We start from the raw sequence: 12404 nt of genomic DNA on the forward strand, positions 1-12404 counted from the left end.
CTCCTCCAGATCAATCAGTTAGGGCCTTAGAAGTCAACGCCCGAAGCATAAAACGCAAAATAAATAGAACAGTTTTTCCATTGTATAAAAAGGTTGATAGCAACCAGTGTGGAAGTTATGGTCACTTCTACGTTCCGGGCAACCTAGGCTTCACTTTAGGGCGTTGCTCCACCAGATCAAATAGTTAGGGCCTAAGAAGTCAACGCCAGAAGCATAAAATGCAAGATAAATACAACAGATTTTCCATCGTATATAATGTATATTTGCAAACAGTGTGAAAGTAATGGACATTTCTACGTACCGGGCAACCTAGGCCCCATTCTAGGGCGTTGCTGCACCAAACCGAATAGCTAGCGCCTTAGAAGTCAACGCCAGAAGCATAAAATACAATATAGATGCAAAAGTTTTTCCATCGTATAACAGGAATAACTGCAAACAGTATGAAAGTACTGGTCATTTCTACGTTCCGGGTAACCTAGGTTTCACTCTAGGGCGTCGCACCACCATATCGAATAGCTAGGGACTTAGAATTCAACGCCATATGAATAAAATACAATATAAGTACAACAGTTTTTCCATCGTATAAAATGAATAATTGCAACCAGTGTGAAAGTTATGGTCATTTCTACTTTCCGGGCAACCTATGCTTCACCCTAGGGCGCTGTTTCACCGGATGGATTAGTTAGGGCCTAAGAAGTCAACGCCAGAAGCATAAAATACGATATAAATACAACAGCTTTCCCATCGTATAAAACGAATAATTGCAACCAGTGTGAAAGTTATGGTCATTTCTACGTTCCGGGCAACCTAGGCTTCACCCTAGGGCGTTGTTCCACCAGATGGAATAGTTAGGGCCTAAGAAGTCAACGCCAGAAGCATAAAATACGATATAAATACAACAGCTTTTCCATCATATTAAATGAGTAATTGCAAACAGTGTGAAAGAAGTGGTCATTTCTACGTTCCGAGCAACCTAGGCTTCACTGTAGGGCGTTGCTCCAACAGATTGAATAGTTAGGGCCTTAGAAGTCAATGCCCGAAGCATAAAATGCAATAAAAATACAACAGTTTTTCCATCGTATAGCAGAAATAATTTGCAACCAGTGTGATAGTAGTGGTCATTTCTACGTTCCGGGCAACCTAGGTTTCTCTTCTGGGCGTTGCTCCACCAGATAGAATAGTTACGGCCTAAGAAGTGAACGCCAGAAGCATAAAATACAATATAAATACAACAGTTTATCCATCATATAAAACGAATGATAGCAACATGTGTGAAAATTATGGTCATTTCTACGTTCCGGGCAACCTAGGCTTCACGCTAGGGCGGTGCTCCACCAGATCAAATAGTTAGGGCCTAAGAAGTCAACGCCAGGAGCATAAAATTCAACATAAATACAACAGACTTTCCATCGTATATAATGTATATTTGCAATCAGTGTGAAAGTAATGGTCATTTCTACGTACCGGGCAACCTAGGCTCCACTCTAGGGCGTTGCTCCACCTAATCGAATAGCTAGGGCCTTAGAAGTCAACGCCAGAAGCATAAAATATAAAATAAATAGAACAGTTTTTCCATCGTATAAAACGAGTAATTGCTACCAGTGTGAAAGTTATGGTTATTTCTACTTTCCGGGCAACCTAGGCTTCACCCTATGGCGTTGTTCCACCAGATGGAATAGTTAGGGCCTAAGAAGTCAACGCCAGAAGCATAAAATACGATATAAATACAACAGCTTTTCCATCGTATAAGACGAATAATTGCAACCAGTTTGAAAGTGATGGTCATTTCGTCGTGCCGGGCAACCTAGGCTTCACTCTAGGGCGTTGCTCCACCTGATCGAATAGTTAGGGCCTTAGAAGTCAACGCCCGGAGCATAAAATACAAAATAAATAGAACAGTTTTTCCATCGTATAAAACGAATAATTGCTACCAGTGTGAAAGTTATGGTCATTTCTACTTTCCGGGCAACCTACGCTTCACCCTAGGGCGTTCTTCCACCAGATGGAATAGTTAGGGCCTAAGAAGTCAACGCCAGAAGCATAAAATACGATATAAATACAACAGCTTTTCCATCGTATAAAACGAATAATTGCTACCAGTGTGAAAGTTATGGTCATTTCTACTTTCCGGGCAACCTACGCTTCACCCTAGGGCGTTCTTCCACCAGATGGAATAGTTAGGGCCTAAGAAGTCAACGCCAGAAGCATAAAATACGATATAAATACAACAGCTTTTCCATCGTATAAAACGAATAATTGCAACCAGTGTGAAAGTTATGGTCATTTCTACGTTCCGGGCAACCTAGGCTTCACCCAATGGCGTTGCTCCAACAGATTGAATAGTTAGGTCCTTAGAAGTCAATGCCCGAAGCATAAAATGCAATAAATATACAACAGCATTGCCATCGTATAAAACGAATATTAGCAACCAGAGTGAAAGTTTTGGACATTTCAACGTTCCGGGCAATCTGGGCTTCACACTAGGGCGTTGCTCCTCCAGATCAATCAGTTAGGGCCTTAGAAGTCAACGCCCGAAGCATAAAATGCAAAATAAATAGAACCGTTTTTCCATTGCATAAAACGAATAATTGCTACCAGTGTAAAAGTTATGGTCATTTCTACGTTCCGGGCAACCTAGGCTTCACCCTAGGGCGTTCTTCCACCAGATCGAATAGTTAGGGCCTAAGAAGTGAACGCCAGAAGCATAAAATACAATATAAATACAACAGTTTTTCCATCGTATAAAACGAATAATTGCAACCAGTATGAAACTTATGGTCATTTCTACTTTCCGGGCAACCTAGGCTTCACACTGTGGCGTTCTACCACCACATCGAATAGCTACGGCCTAAGAAGTGAACGCCTGAAGCATAAAATACAATATAAATACAACAGTTTTTCCATCGTATAAAACGAATAATTGCAACCAGTATGAAACTTATGGTCATTTCTACTTTCCGGCCAACCTAGGCTTCACTCTATGGCGTTCTACCACCACATCGAATAGCTACGGCCACAGAAGTCAACGCCTTAAGTATAAAATACAATAAAAATACAACAGTCTTTCCATCCTATAACAGGAATAATTGCAACCCGTGTGAAAGTGATGGTCATTTCTACGTTCCAGGCAACCTAGGCTTCACTCTAGGGCGCTGCTGCACCAGATCGAATAGTTCGGGCCTAAGAAGTCAACGCCCGAAGAATAAAATACAAAATAAATAAAACAGTTTTTCCATCGTATAAAACGAATAATTGCTACCAGTGTGAAATGAATGGTCATTTCTACGTTCCGGGCAACCTAGGCTTCACGCTAGGGCTGTGCTCCACCAGATCAAATAGTTAGGGCCTAAGAAGTCAACGCCAGGAGCATAAAATACAACATAAATACAACAGACTTTCCATCGGATATAATGTATATTTGCAAACAGTGTGAAAGTAATGGTCATTTCTACGTACCGGGCAACCTAGGCTCCACTCTAGGGCGTTGCTCCACCTAATCGAATAGCTAGGGCCTTAGAAGTCAACGCCAGAAGCATAAAATATAAAATAAATAGAACAGTTTTTCCATCGTATAAAACGAGTAATTGCTACCAGTGTGAAAGTTATGGTTATTTCTACTTTCCGGGCAACCTAGGCTTCACCCTATGGCGTTGTTCCACCAGATGGAATAGTTAGGGCCTAAGAAGTCAACGCCAGAAGCATAAAATACGATATAAATACAACAGCTTTTCCATCGTATAAGACGAATAATTGCAACCAGTTTGAAAGTGATGGTCATTTCGTCGTGCCGGGCAACCTAGGCTTCACTCTAGGGCGTTGCTCCACCTGATCGAATAGTTAGGGCCTTAGAAGTCAACGCCCGGAGCATAAAATACAAAATAAATAGAACAGTTTTTCCATCGTATAAAACGAATAATTGCTACCAGTGTGAAAGTTATGGTCATTTCTACTTTCCGGGCAACCTACGCTTCACCCTAGGGCGTTCTTCCACCAGATGGAATAGTTAGGGCCTAAGAAGTCAACGCCAGAAGCATAAAATACGATATAAATACAACAGCTTTTCCATCGTATAAAACGAATAATTGCTACCAGTGTGAAAGTTATGGTCATTTCTACTTTCCGGGCAACCTACGCTTCACCCTAGGGCGTTCTTCCACCAGATGGAATAGTTAGGGCCTAAGAAGTCAACGCCAGAAGCATAAAATACGATATAAATACAACAGCTTTTCCATCGTATAAAACGAATAATTGCAACCAGTGTGAAAGTTATGGTCATTTCTACGTTCCGGGCAACCTAGGCTTCACCCAATGGCGTTGCTCCAACAGATTGAATAGTTAGGTCCTTAGAAGTCAATGCCCGAAGCATAAAATGCAATAAATATACAACAGCATTGCCATCGTATAAAACGAATATTAGCAACCAGAGTGAAAGTTTTGGACATTTCAACGTTCCGGGCAATCTGGGCTTCACACTAGGGCGTTGCTCCTCCAGATCAATCAGTTAGGGCCTTAGAAGTCAACGCCCGAAGCATAAAATGCAAAATAAATAGAACCGTTTTTCCATTGCATAAAACGAATAATTGCTACCAGTGTAAAAGTTATGGTCATTTCTACGTTCCGGGCAACCTAGGCTTCACCCTAGGGCGTTCTTCCACCAGATCGAATAGTTAGGGCCTAAGAAGTGAACGCCAGAAGCATAAAATACAATATAAATACAACAGTTTTTCCATCGTATAAAACGAATAATTGCAACCAGTATGAAACTTATGGTCATTTCTACTTTCCGGGCAACCTAGGCTTCACACTGTGGCGTTCTACCACCACATCGAATAGCTACGGCCTAAGAAGTGAACGCCTGAAGCATAAAATACAATATAAATACAACAGTTTTTCCATCGTATAAAACGAATAATTGCAACCAGTATGAAACTTATGGTCATTTCTACTTTCCGGCCAACCTAGGCTTCACTCTATGGCGTTCTACCACCACATCGAATAGCTACGGCCACAGAAGTCAACGCCTTAAGTATAAAATACAATAAAAATACAACAGTCTTTCCATCCTATAACAGGAATAATTGCAACCCGTGTGAAAGTGATGGTCATTTCTACGTTCCAGGCAACCTAGGCTTCACTCTAGGGCGCTGCTGCACCAGATCGAATAGTTCGGGCCTAAGAAGTCAACGCCCGAAGAATAAAATACAAAATAAATAAAACAGTTTTTCCATCGTATAAAACGAATAATTGCTACCAGTGTGAAATGAATGGTCATTTCTACGTTCCGGGCAACCTAGGCTTCACGCTAGGGCTGTGCTCCACCAGATCAAATAGTTAGGGCCTAAGAAGTCAACGCCAGGAGCATAAAATACAACATAAATACAACAGACTTTCCATCGGATATAATGTATATTTGCAAACAGTGTGAAAGTAATGGTCATTTCTACGTACCGGGCAACCTAGGCTCCACTCTAGGGCGTTGCTCCACCAAATCGAATAGCTAGGGCCTTAGAAGTCAACGCCAGAAGCATAAAATACAATAAAGGTTCAAAAGTTTTTCCATCGTATAACAGGAATAACTGCAAACAGTATGAAAGTACTGGTCATTTCTACGTTCCGGGTAACCTAGGTTTCACTCTAGGGCGTTGCTCCACCAGATCGGATAGCTAGGGAATTAGAATTCAACGCCATAAGAATAAAATACAATATAAGTCCAACAGTTTTTCCATCGTATAAAATGAATAATGGCAACCAGTGTGAAAGTTATGGTCATTTCTACATTTCGAGCAACCTAGGCTTCACTCTAGGGCGTTGCTCCACCTGATCGAATAGTTAGGGCCTTAGAAGTCAACGCCAGAAGCATAAAATACAATAAAGATGCAACAGTTTTTCCATCGTATAACAGGAATAACTGCAAACAGTGTGAAAGTAATGGTCATTTCTACGTTCCGGTCAACCTAGGCGTCACTCTAGGGCGTTGCTCCACCACATCTAATAGCTACGGCCTTAGAAGTCAACGCCAGGAGCATAAAATACAATATAAGTCCAACAGTTTTTCCATCGTATAAAATGGAAGTCAACGCCAGAAGCATAAAATACAATAAAGGTGCAAAAGTTTTTCCATCGTATAACAGGAATAACTGCAAACAGTATGAAAGTACTGGTCATTTCTACGTTCCGGGTAACCTAGGTTTCACTCTAGGGCGTTGCTCCACCATATCGAATAGCTAGGGACTTAGAATTCAACGCCATATGAATAAAATACAATATAAGTACAACAGTTTTTCCATCGTATAAAATGAATAATTGCAACCAGTGTGAAAGTTATGGTCATTTCTACATTTCGAGCAACCTAGGTTTCACTCTAGGGCGTTGCTCCATCTGATCGAATAGTTAGGGCCTTAGAAGTCAACGCCAGAAGCATAAAATACAATAAAGATGCAACAGTTTTTAAATCGTATATCAGGAATAACTGCAAACAGTGTGAAAGTACTGGTCATTTCTTCGTTCCGGGTAACCTAGGTTTTACACTAGGGCGTTGCTCCACCAGATCAAATAGCTAGGGACTTAGAATTCAACGCCATAAGTATAAAATACTATATAAATATAACAGTTTTTCCATCGTATAAAACGAATATTAGCAACCAGTGTGAAAGTTATGGTCATTTCAACGTTCCGGGCAATCTAGGCTTCACACTAGGGCGTTGCTCCTCCAGATCAATCAGTTAGGGCCTTAGAAGTCAACGCCCGAAGCATAAAACGCAAAATAAATAGAACAGTTTTTCCATTGTATAAAAAGGTTGATAGCAACCAGTGTGGAAGTTATGGTCACTTCTACGTTCCGGGCAGCCTAGGCTTCACTTTAGGGCGTTGCTCCACCAGATCAAATAGTTAGGGCCTAAGAAGTCAACGCCAGAAGCATAAAATGCAAGATAAATACAACAGATTTTCCATCGTATATAATGTATATTTGCAAACAGAGTGAAAGTAATGGACATTTCTACGTACCGGGCAACCTAGGCCCCATTCTAGGGCGTTGCTCCACCAAACCGAATAGCTAGCGCCTTAGAAGTCAACGCCAGAAGCATAAAATACAATATAGATGCAAAAGTTTTTCCATCGTATAACACGAATAACTGCAAACAGTATGAAAGTACTGGTCATTTCTACGTTCCGGGTAACCTAGGTTTCACTCTAGGGCGTTGCTCCACCATATCGAATAGCTAGGGACTTAGAATTCAACGCCATATGAATAAAATACAATATAAGTACAACAGTTTTTCCATCGTATAAAATGAATAATTGCAACCAGTGTGAAAGTTATGGTCATTTCTACATTTCGAGCAACCTAGGTTTCACTCTAGGGCGTTGCTCCACCTGATCGAATAGTTAGGGCCTTAGAAGTCAACGCCAGAAGCATAAAATACAATAAAGATGCAACAGTTTTTAAATCGTATATCAGGAGTAACTGCAAACAGTGTGAAAGTACTGGTCATTTCTACGTTCCGGGTAACCTAGGTTTCACACTAGGGCGTTGCTCCACCAGATCAAATAGCTAGGGACTTAGAATTCAACGCCATAAGTATAAAATACTATATAAATATAACAGTTTTTCCATCGTATAAAACGAATATTAGCAACCAGTGTGAAAGTTATGGTCATTTCAACGTTCCGGGCAATCTAGGCTTCACACTAGGGCGTTGCTCCTCCAGATCAATCAGTTAGGGCCTTAGAAGTCAACGCCCGAAGCATAAAACGCAAAATAAATAGAACAGTTTTTCCATTGTATAAAAAGATTGATAGCAACCAGTGTGGAAGTTATGGTCACTTCTACGTTCCGGGCAACCTAGGCTTCACTTTAGGGCGTTGCTCCACCAGATCAAATAGTTAGGGCCTAAGAAGTCAACGCCAGAAGCATAAAATGCAACATAAATACAACAGATTTTCCATCGTATATAATGTATATTTGCAAACAGTGTGAAAGTAATGGACATTTCTACGTACCGGGCAACCTAGGCCCCATTCTAGGGCGTTGCTGCACCAAACCGAATAGCTAGCGCCTTAGAAGTCAACGCCAGAAGCATAAAATACAATATAGATGCAAAAGTTTTTCCATCGTATAACAGGAATAACTGCAAACAGTATGAAAGTACTGGTCATTTCTACGTTCCGGGTAACCTAGGTTTCACTCTAGGGCGTCGCACCACCATATCGAGTAGCTAGGGACTTAGAATTCAACGCCAGAAGAATAAAATACAATATAAGTACAACAGTTTTTCCATCGTATAAAATGAATATTCGCATACATTGTGAAAGTAATGGTCATTTCTACGTTCCGGGCAACCTATGCGACACTCTAGAGCGTTGCTCCACCACATCTAATAGCTACGGCCTTAAAAGTCAACGCCAGAAGAATAAAATGCAATATAAATACAACTGCATTTCCATCGTATAAAACGAATAATTGCAACCAGTGTGAAAGTTATGGTCATTTCTACGTTCCGGGCAACCTAGGCTTCACCCTAGGGCGTTGTTCCACCAGATGGAATAGTTAGGGCCTAAGAAGTCAACGCCAGAAGCATAAAATACGATATAAATACAACAGCTTTTCCATCATATTAAATGAGTAATTGCAAACAGTGTGAAAGAAGTGGTCATTTCTACGTTCCGAGCAACCTAGGCTTCACTGTAGGGCGTTGCTCCAACAGATTGAATAGTTAGGGCCTTAGAAGTCAATGCCCGAAGCATAAAATGCAATAAATATACAACAGCATTGCCATCGTATAAAATGAATAATTGCAAACAGTGTGAAAGATATGGACATTTCTACGTTCCGGGCAACCTAGGCTTCACTCTAGGGCGTTGCTCCACCAGATCAAACAGTTAGGGCCTTAGATGTCAACGCCAGAAGCATAAAATACAATAAAGGTGCAACAGTTTTTCCATCGTATAACAGGAATAACTGCAACCAGTGTGAAAGTACTGGTCATTTCTACGTTCCGGGTAACCTAGGTTTCACTCTAGGGCGTTGCTCCACGAGATCGAAAAGCTAGGGACTTAGAATTCAACGCCAGAAGAATAAAATACAATATAAGTACAACAGTTTTTCCATCGTATAAAATGAATATTCGCATACATTGTGAAAGTAATGGTCATTTCTACGTTCCGGGCAACCTATGCGACACTCTAGAGCGTTGCTCCACCACATCTAATAGCTACGGCCTTAAAAGTCAACGCCAGAAGAATAAAATGCAATATAAATACAACTGCATTTCCATCGTATAAAATGAATAATTGCAAACAGTGTGAAAGTAATGGTCATTTGTACGTTCCGTGCAACCTAGGCTTCACCCTAGGGCGTTGTTCCACCAGATCGAATAGTTAGGGCCTAAGAAGTGAACGCCTGAAGCATAAAATACAATATAAATACAACAGTTTTTCCATCGTATAAAACGAATAATTGCAACCAGTATGAAACTTATGGTCATTTCTACTTTCCGGGCAACCTAGGCTTCACTCTATGGCGTTCTACCACCACATCGAATAGCTACGGCCACAGAAGTCAACGCCTGAAGTATAAAATACAATAAAAATACAACAGTCTTTCCGTCCTATAACAGGAATAATTGCAACCCGTGTGAAAGTGATGGTCATTTCTACGTTCCAGGCAACCTAGGCTTCACTCTAGGGCGTTGTTGCACCAGATCGAATAGTTCGGGCCTAAGAAGTCAACGCCCGAAGCATAAAATACAAAATAAATAAAACAGTTTTTCCATCGTATAAAACGAATAATTGCTACCAGTGTGAAATGAATGGTCATTTCTACGTTCCGGGCAACCTAGGCTTCACGCTAGGGCGGTGCTCCACCAGATCAAATAGTTAGGGCCTAAGAAGTCAACGCCAGGAGCATAAAATACAACATAAATACAACAGACTTTCCATCGTATATAATGTATATTTACAAACAGTGTGAAAGTAATGGTCATTTCTACGTACCGGGCAACCTAGGCTCCACTCTAGGGCGTTGCTACACCAAATCGAATAGCTAGGGCCTTAGAAGTCAACGCCAGAAGCATAAAATACAATAAAGGTGCAAAAGTTTTTCCATCGTATAACAGGAGTAACTGCAAACAGTATGAAAGTACTGGTCATTTCTACGTTCCGCGTAACCTAGGTTTCACTCTAGGGCGTTGCTCCACCAGATCGGATAGCTAGGGAATTAGAATTCAACGCCATAAGAATAAAATACAATATAAGTCCAACAGTTTTTCCATCGTATAAAATGAATAATTGCAACCAGTGTGAAAGTTATGGTCATTTCTACATTTCGAGCAACCTAGGCTTCACTCTAGGGCGTTGCTCCACCTGATCGAATAGTTAGGGCCTTAGAAGTCAACGCCAGAAGCATAAAATACAATAAAGATGCAACAGTTTTTCCATCGTATAACAGGAATAACTGCAAACAGTGTGAACGTACTGGTCATTTCAACGTTCCGGGCAATCTAGGCTTCACTCTAGGGCGTTGCTCCTCCAGACCAATCAGTTAGGGCCTTAGAAGTCAACGCCCGAAGCATAAAATATAAAATAAATAGAACAGTTTTTCCATCGTATAAAACGAATAATTGCTACCAGTGTGAAAGTTATGGTCATTTCTACTTTCCGGGCAACCTATGCTTCACCCTAGGGCGCTGTTTCACCGGATGGAATAGTTAGGGCCTAAGAAGTCAACGCCAGAAGCATAAAATACGATATAAATACAACAGCTTTCCCATCGTATAAAACGAATAATTGCAACCAGTGTGAAAGTTATGGTCATTTCTACGTTCCGGGCAACCTAGGCTTCACCCTAGGGCGTTGTTCCACCAGATGGAATAGTTAGGGCCTAAGAAGTCAACGCCAGAAGCATAAAATACGATATAAATACAACAGCTTTTCCATCATATTAAATGAGTAATTGCAAACAGTGTGAAAGAAGTGGTCATTTCTACGTTCCGAGCAACCTAGGCTTCACTGTAGGGCGTTGCTCCAACAGATTGAATAGTTAGGGCCTTAGAAGTCAATGCCCGAAGCATAAAATGCAATAAAAATACAACAGTTTTTCCATCGTATAGCAGAAATAATTTGCAACCAGTGTGATAGTAGTGGTCATTTCTACGTTCCGGGCAACCTAGGTTTCTCTCCTGGGCGTTGCTCCACCAGATAGAATAGTTACGGCCTAAGAAGTGAACGCCAGAAGCATAAAATACAATATAAATACAACAGTTTATCCATCATATAAAACGAATGATAGCAACCAGTGTGAAAATTATGGTCATTTCTACGTTCCGGGCAACCTAGGCTTCACGCTAGGGCGGTGCTCCACCAGATCAAATAGTTAGGGCCTAAGAAGTCAACGCCAGGAGCATAAAATTCAACATAAATACAACAGACTTTCCATCGTATATAATGTATATTTGCAAACAGTGTGAAAGTAATGGTCATTTCTACGTACCGGGCAACCTAGGCTCCACTCTAGGGCGTTGCTCCACCAAATCGAATAGCTAGGGCCTTAGAAGTCAACGCCAGAAGCATAAAATACAATAAAGGTGCAAAAGTTTTTCCATCGTATAACAGTAGTAACTGCAAACAGTATGAAAGTACTGGTCATTTCTACGTTCCGCGTAACCTAGGTTTCACTCTAGGGCGTTGCTCCACCAGATCGGATAGCTAGGGAATTAGAATTCAACGCCATAAGAATAAAATACAATATAAGTCCAACAGTTTTTCCATCGTATAAAATGAATAATTGCAACCAGTGTGAAAGTTATGGTCATTTCTACATTTCGAGCAACGTAGGCTTCACTCTAGGGCGTTGCTCCACCTGATCGAATAGTTAGGGCCTTAGAAGTCAACGCCAGAAGCATAAAATACAATAAAGATGCAACAGTTTTTCCATCGTATAACAGGAATAACTGAAAAACAGTGTGAAAGTACTGGTCATTTCTACGTTCCGGGTAACCTAGGATTCACTCTAGGGCGTTGCTCCACCAGATCGAATAGCTAGGGACTTAGAATTCAACGCCATAAGAATAAAATGCAATATAAATATAACAGTTTTTCCATCGTATAAAACGAATATTAGCAACCAGAGTGAAAGTTTTGGACATTTCAGCGTTCCGGGCAATCTGGGCTTCACACTAGGGCGTTGCTCCTCCAGATCAATCAGTTAGGGCCTTAGAAGTCAACGCCCGAAGCATAAAATGCAAAATAAATAGAACCGTTTTTCCATTGCATAAAACGAATAATTGCTACCAGTGTAAAAGTTATGGTCATTTCTACGTTCCGGGCAACCTAGGCTTCACCCTAGGGCGTTCTTCCACCAGATCGAATAGTTAGGGCCTAAGAAGTGAACGCCAGAAGCATAAAAT

Source organism: Calliopsis andreniformis, unplaced genomic scaffold, assembly GCF_051401765.1.
Source record: "Calliopsis andreniformis isolate RMS-2024a unplaced genomic scaffold, iyCalAndr_principal scaffold0014, whole genome shotgun sequence".
Classification (NCBI taxonomy): Eukaryota; Metazoa; Arthropoda; class Insecta; order Hymenoptera; family Andrenidae; genus Calliopsis; species Calliopsis andreniformis.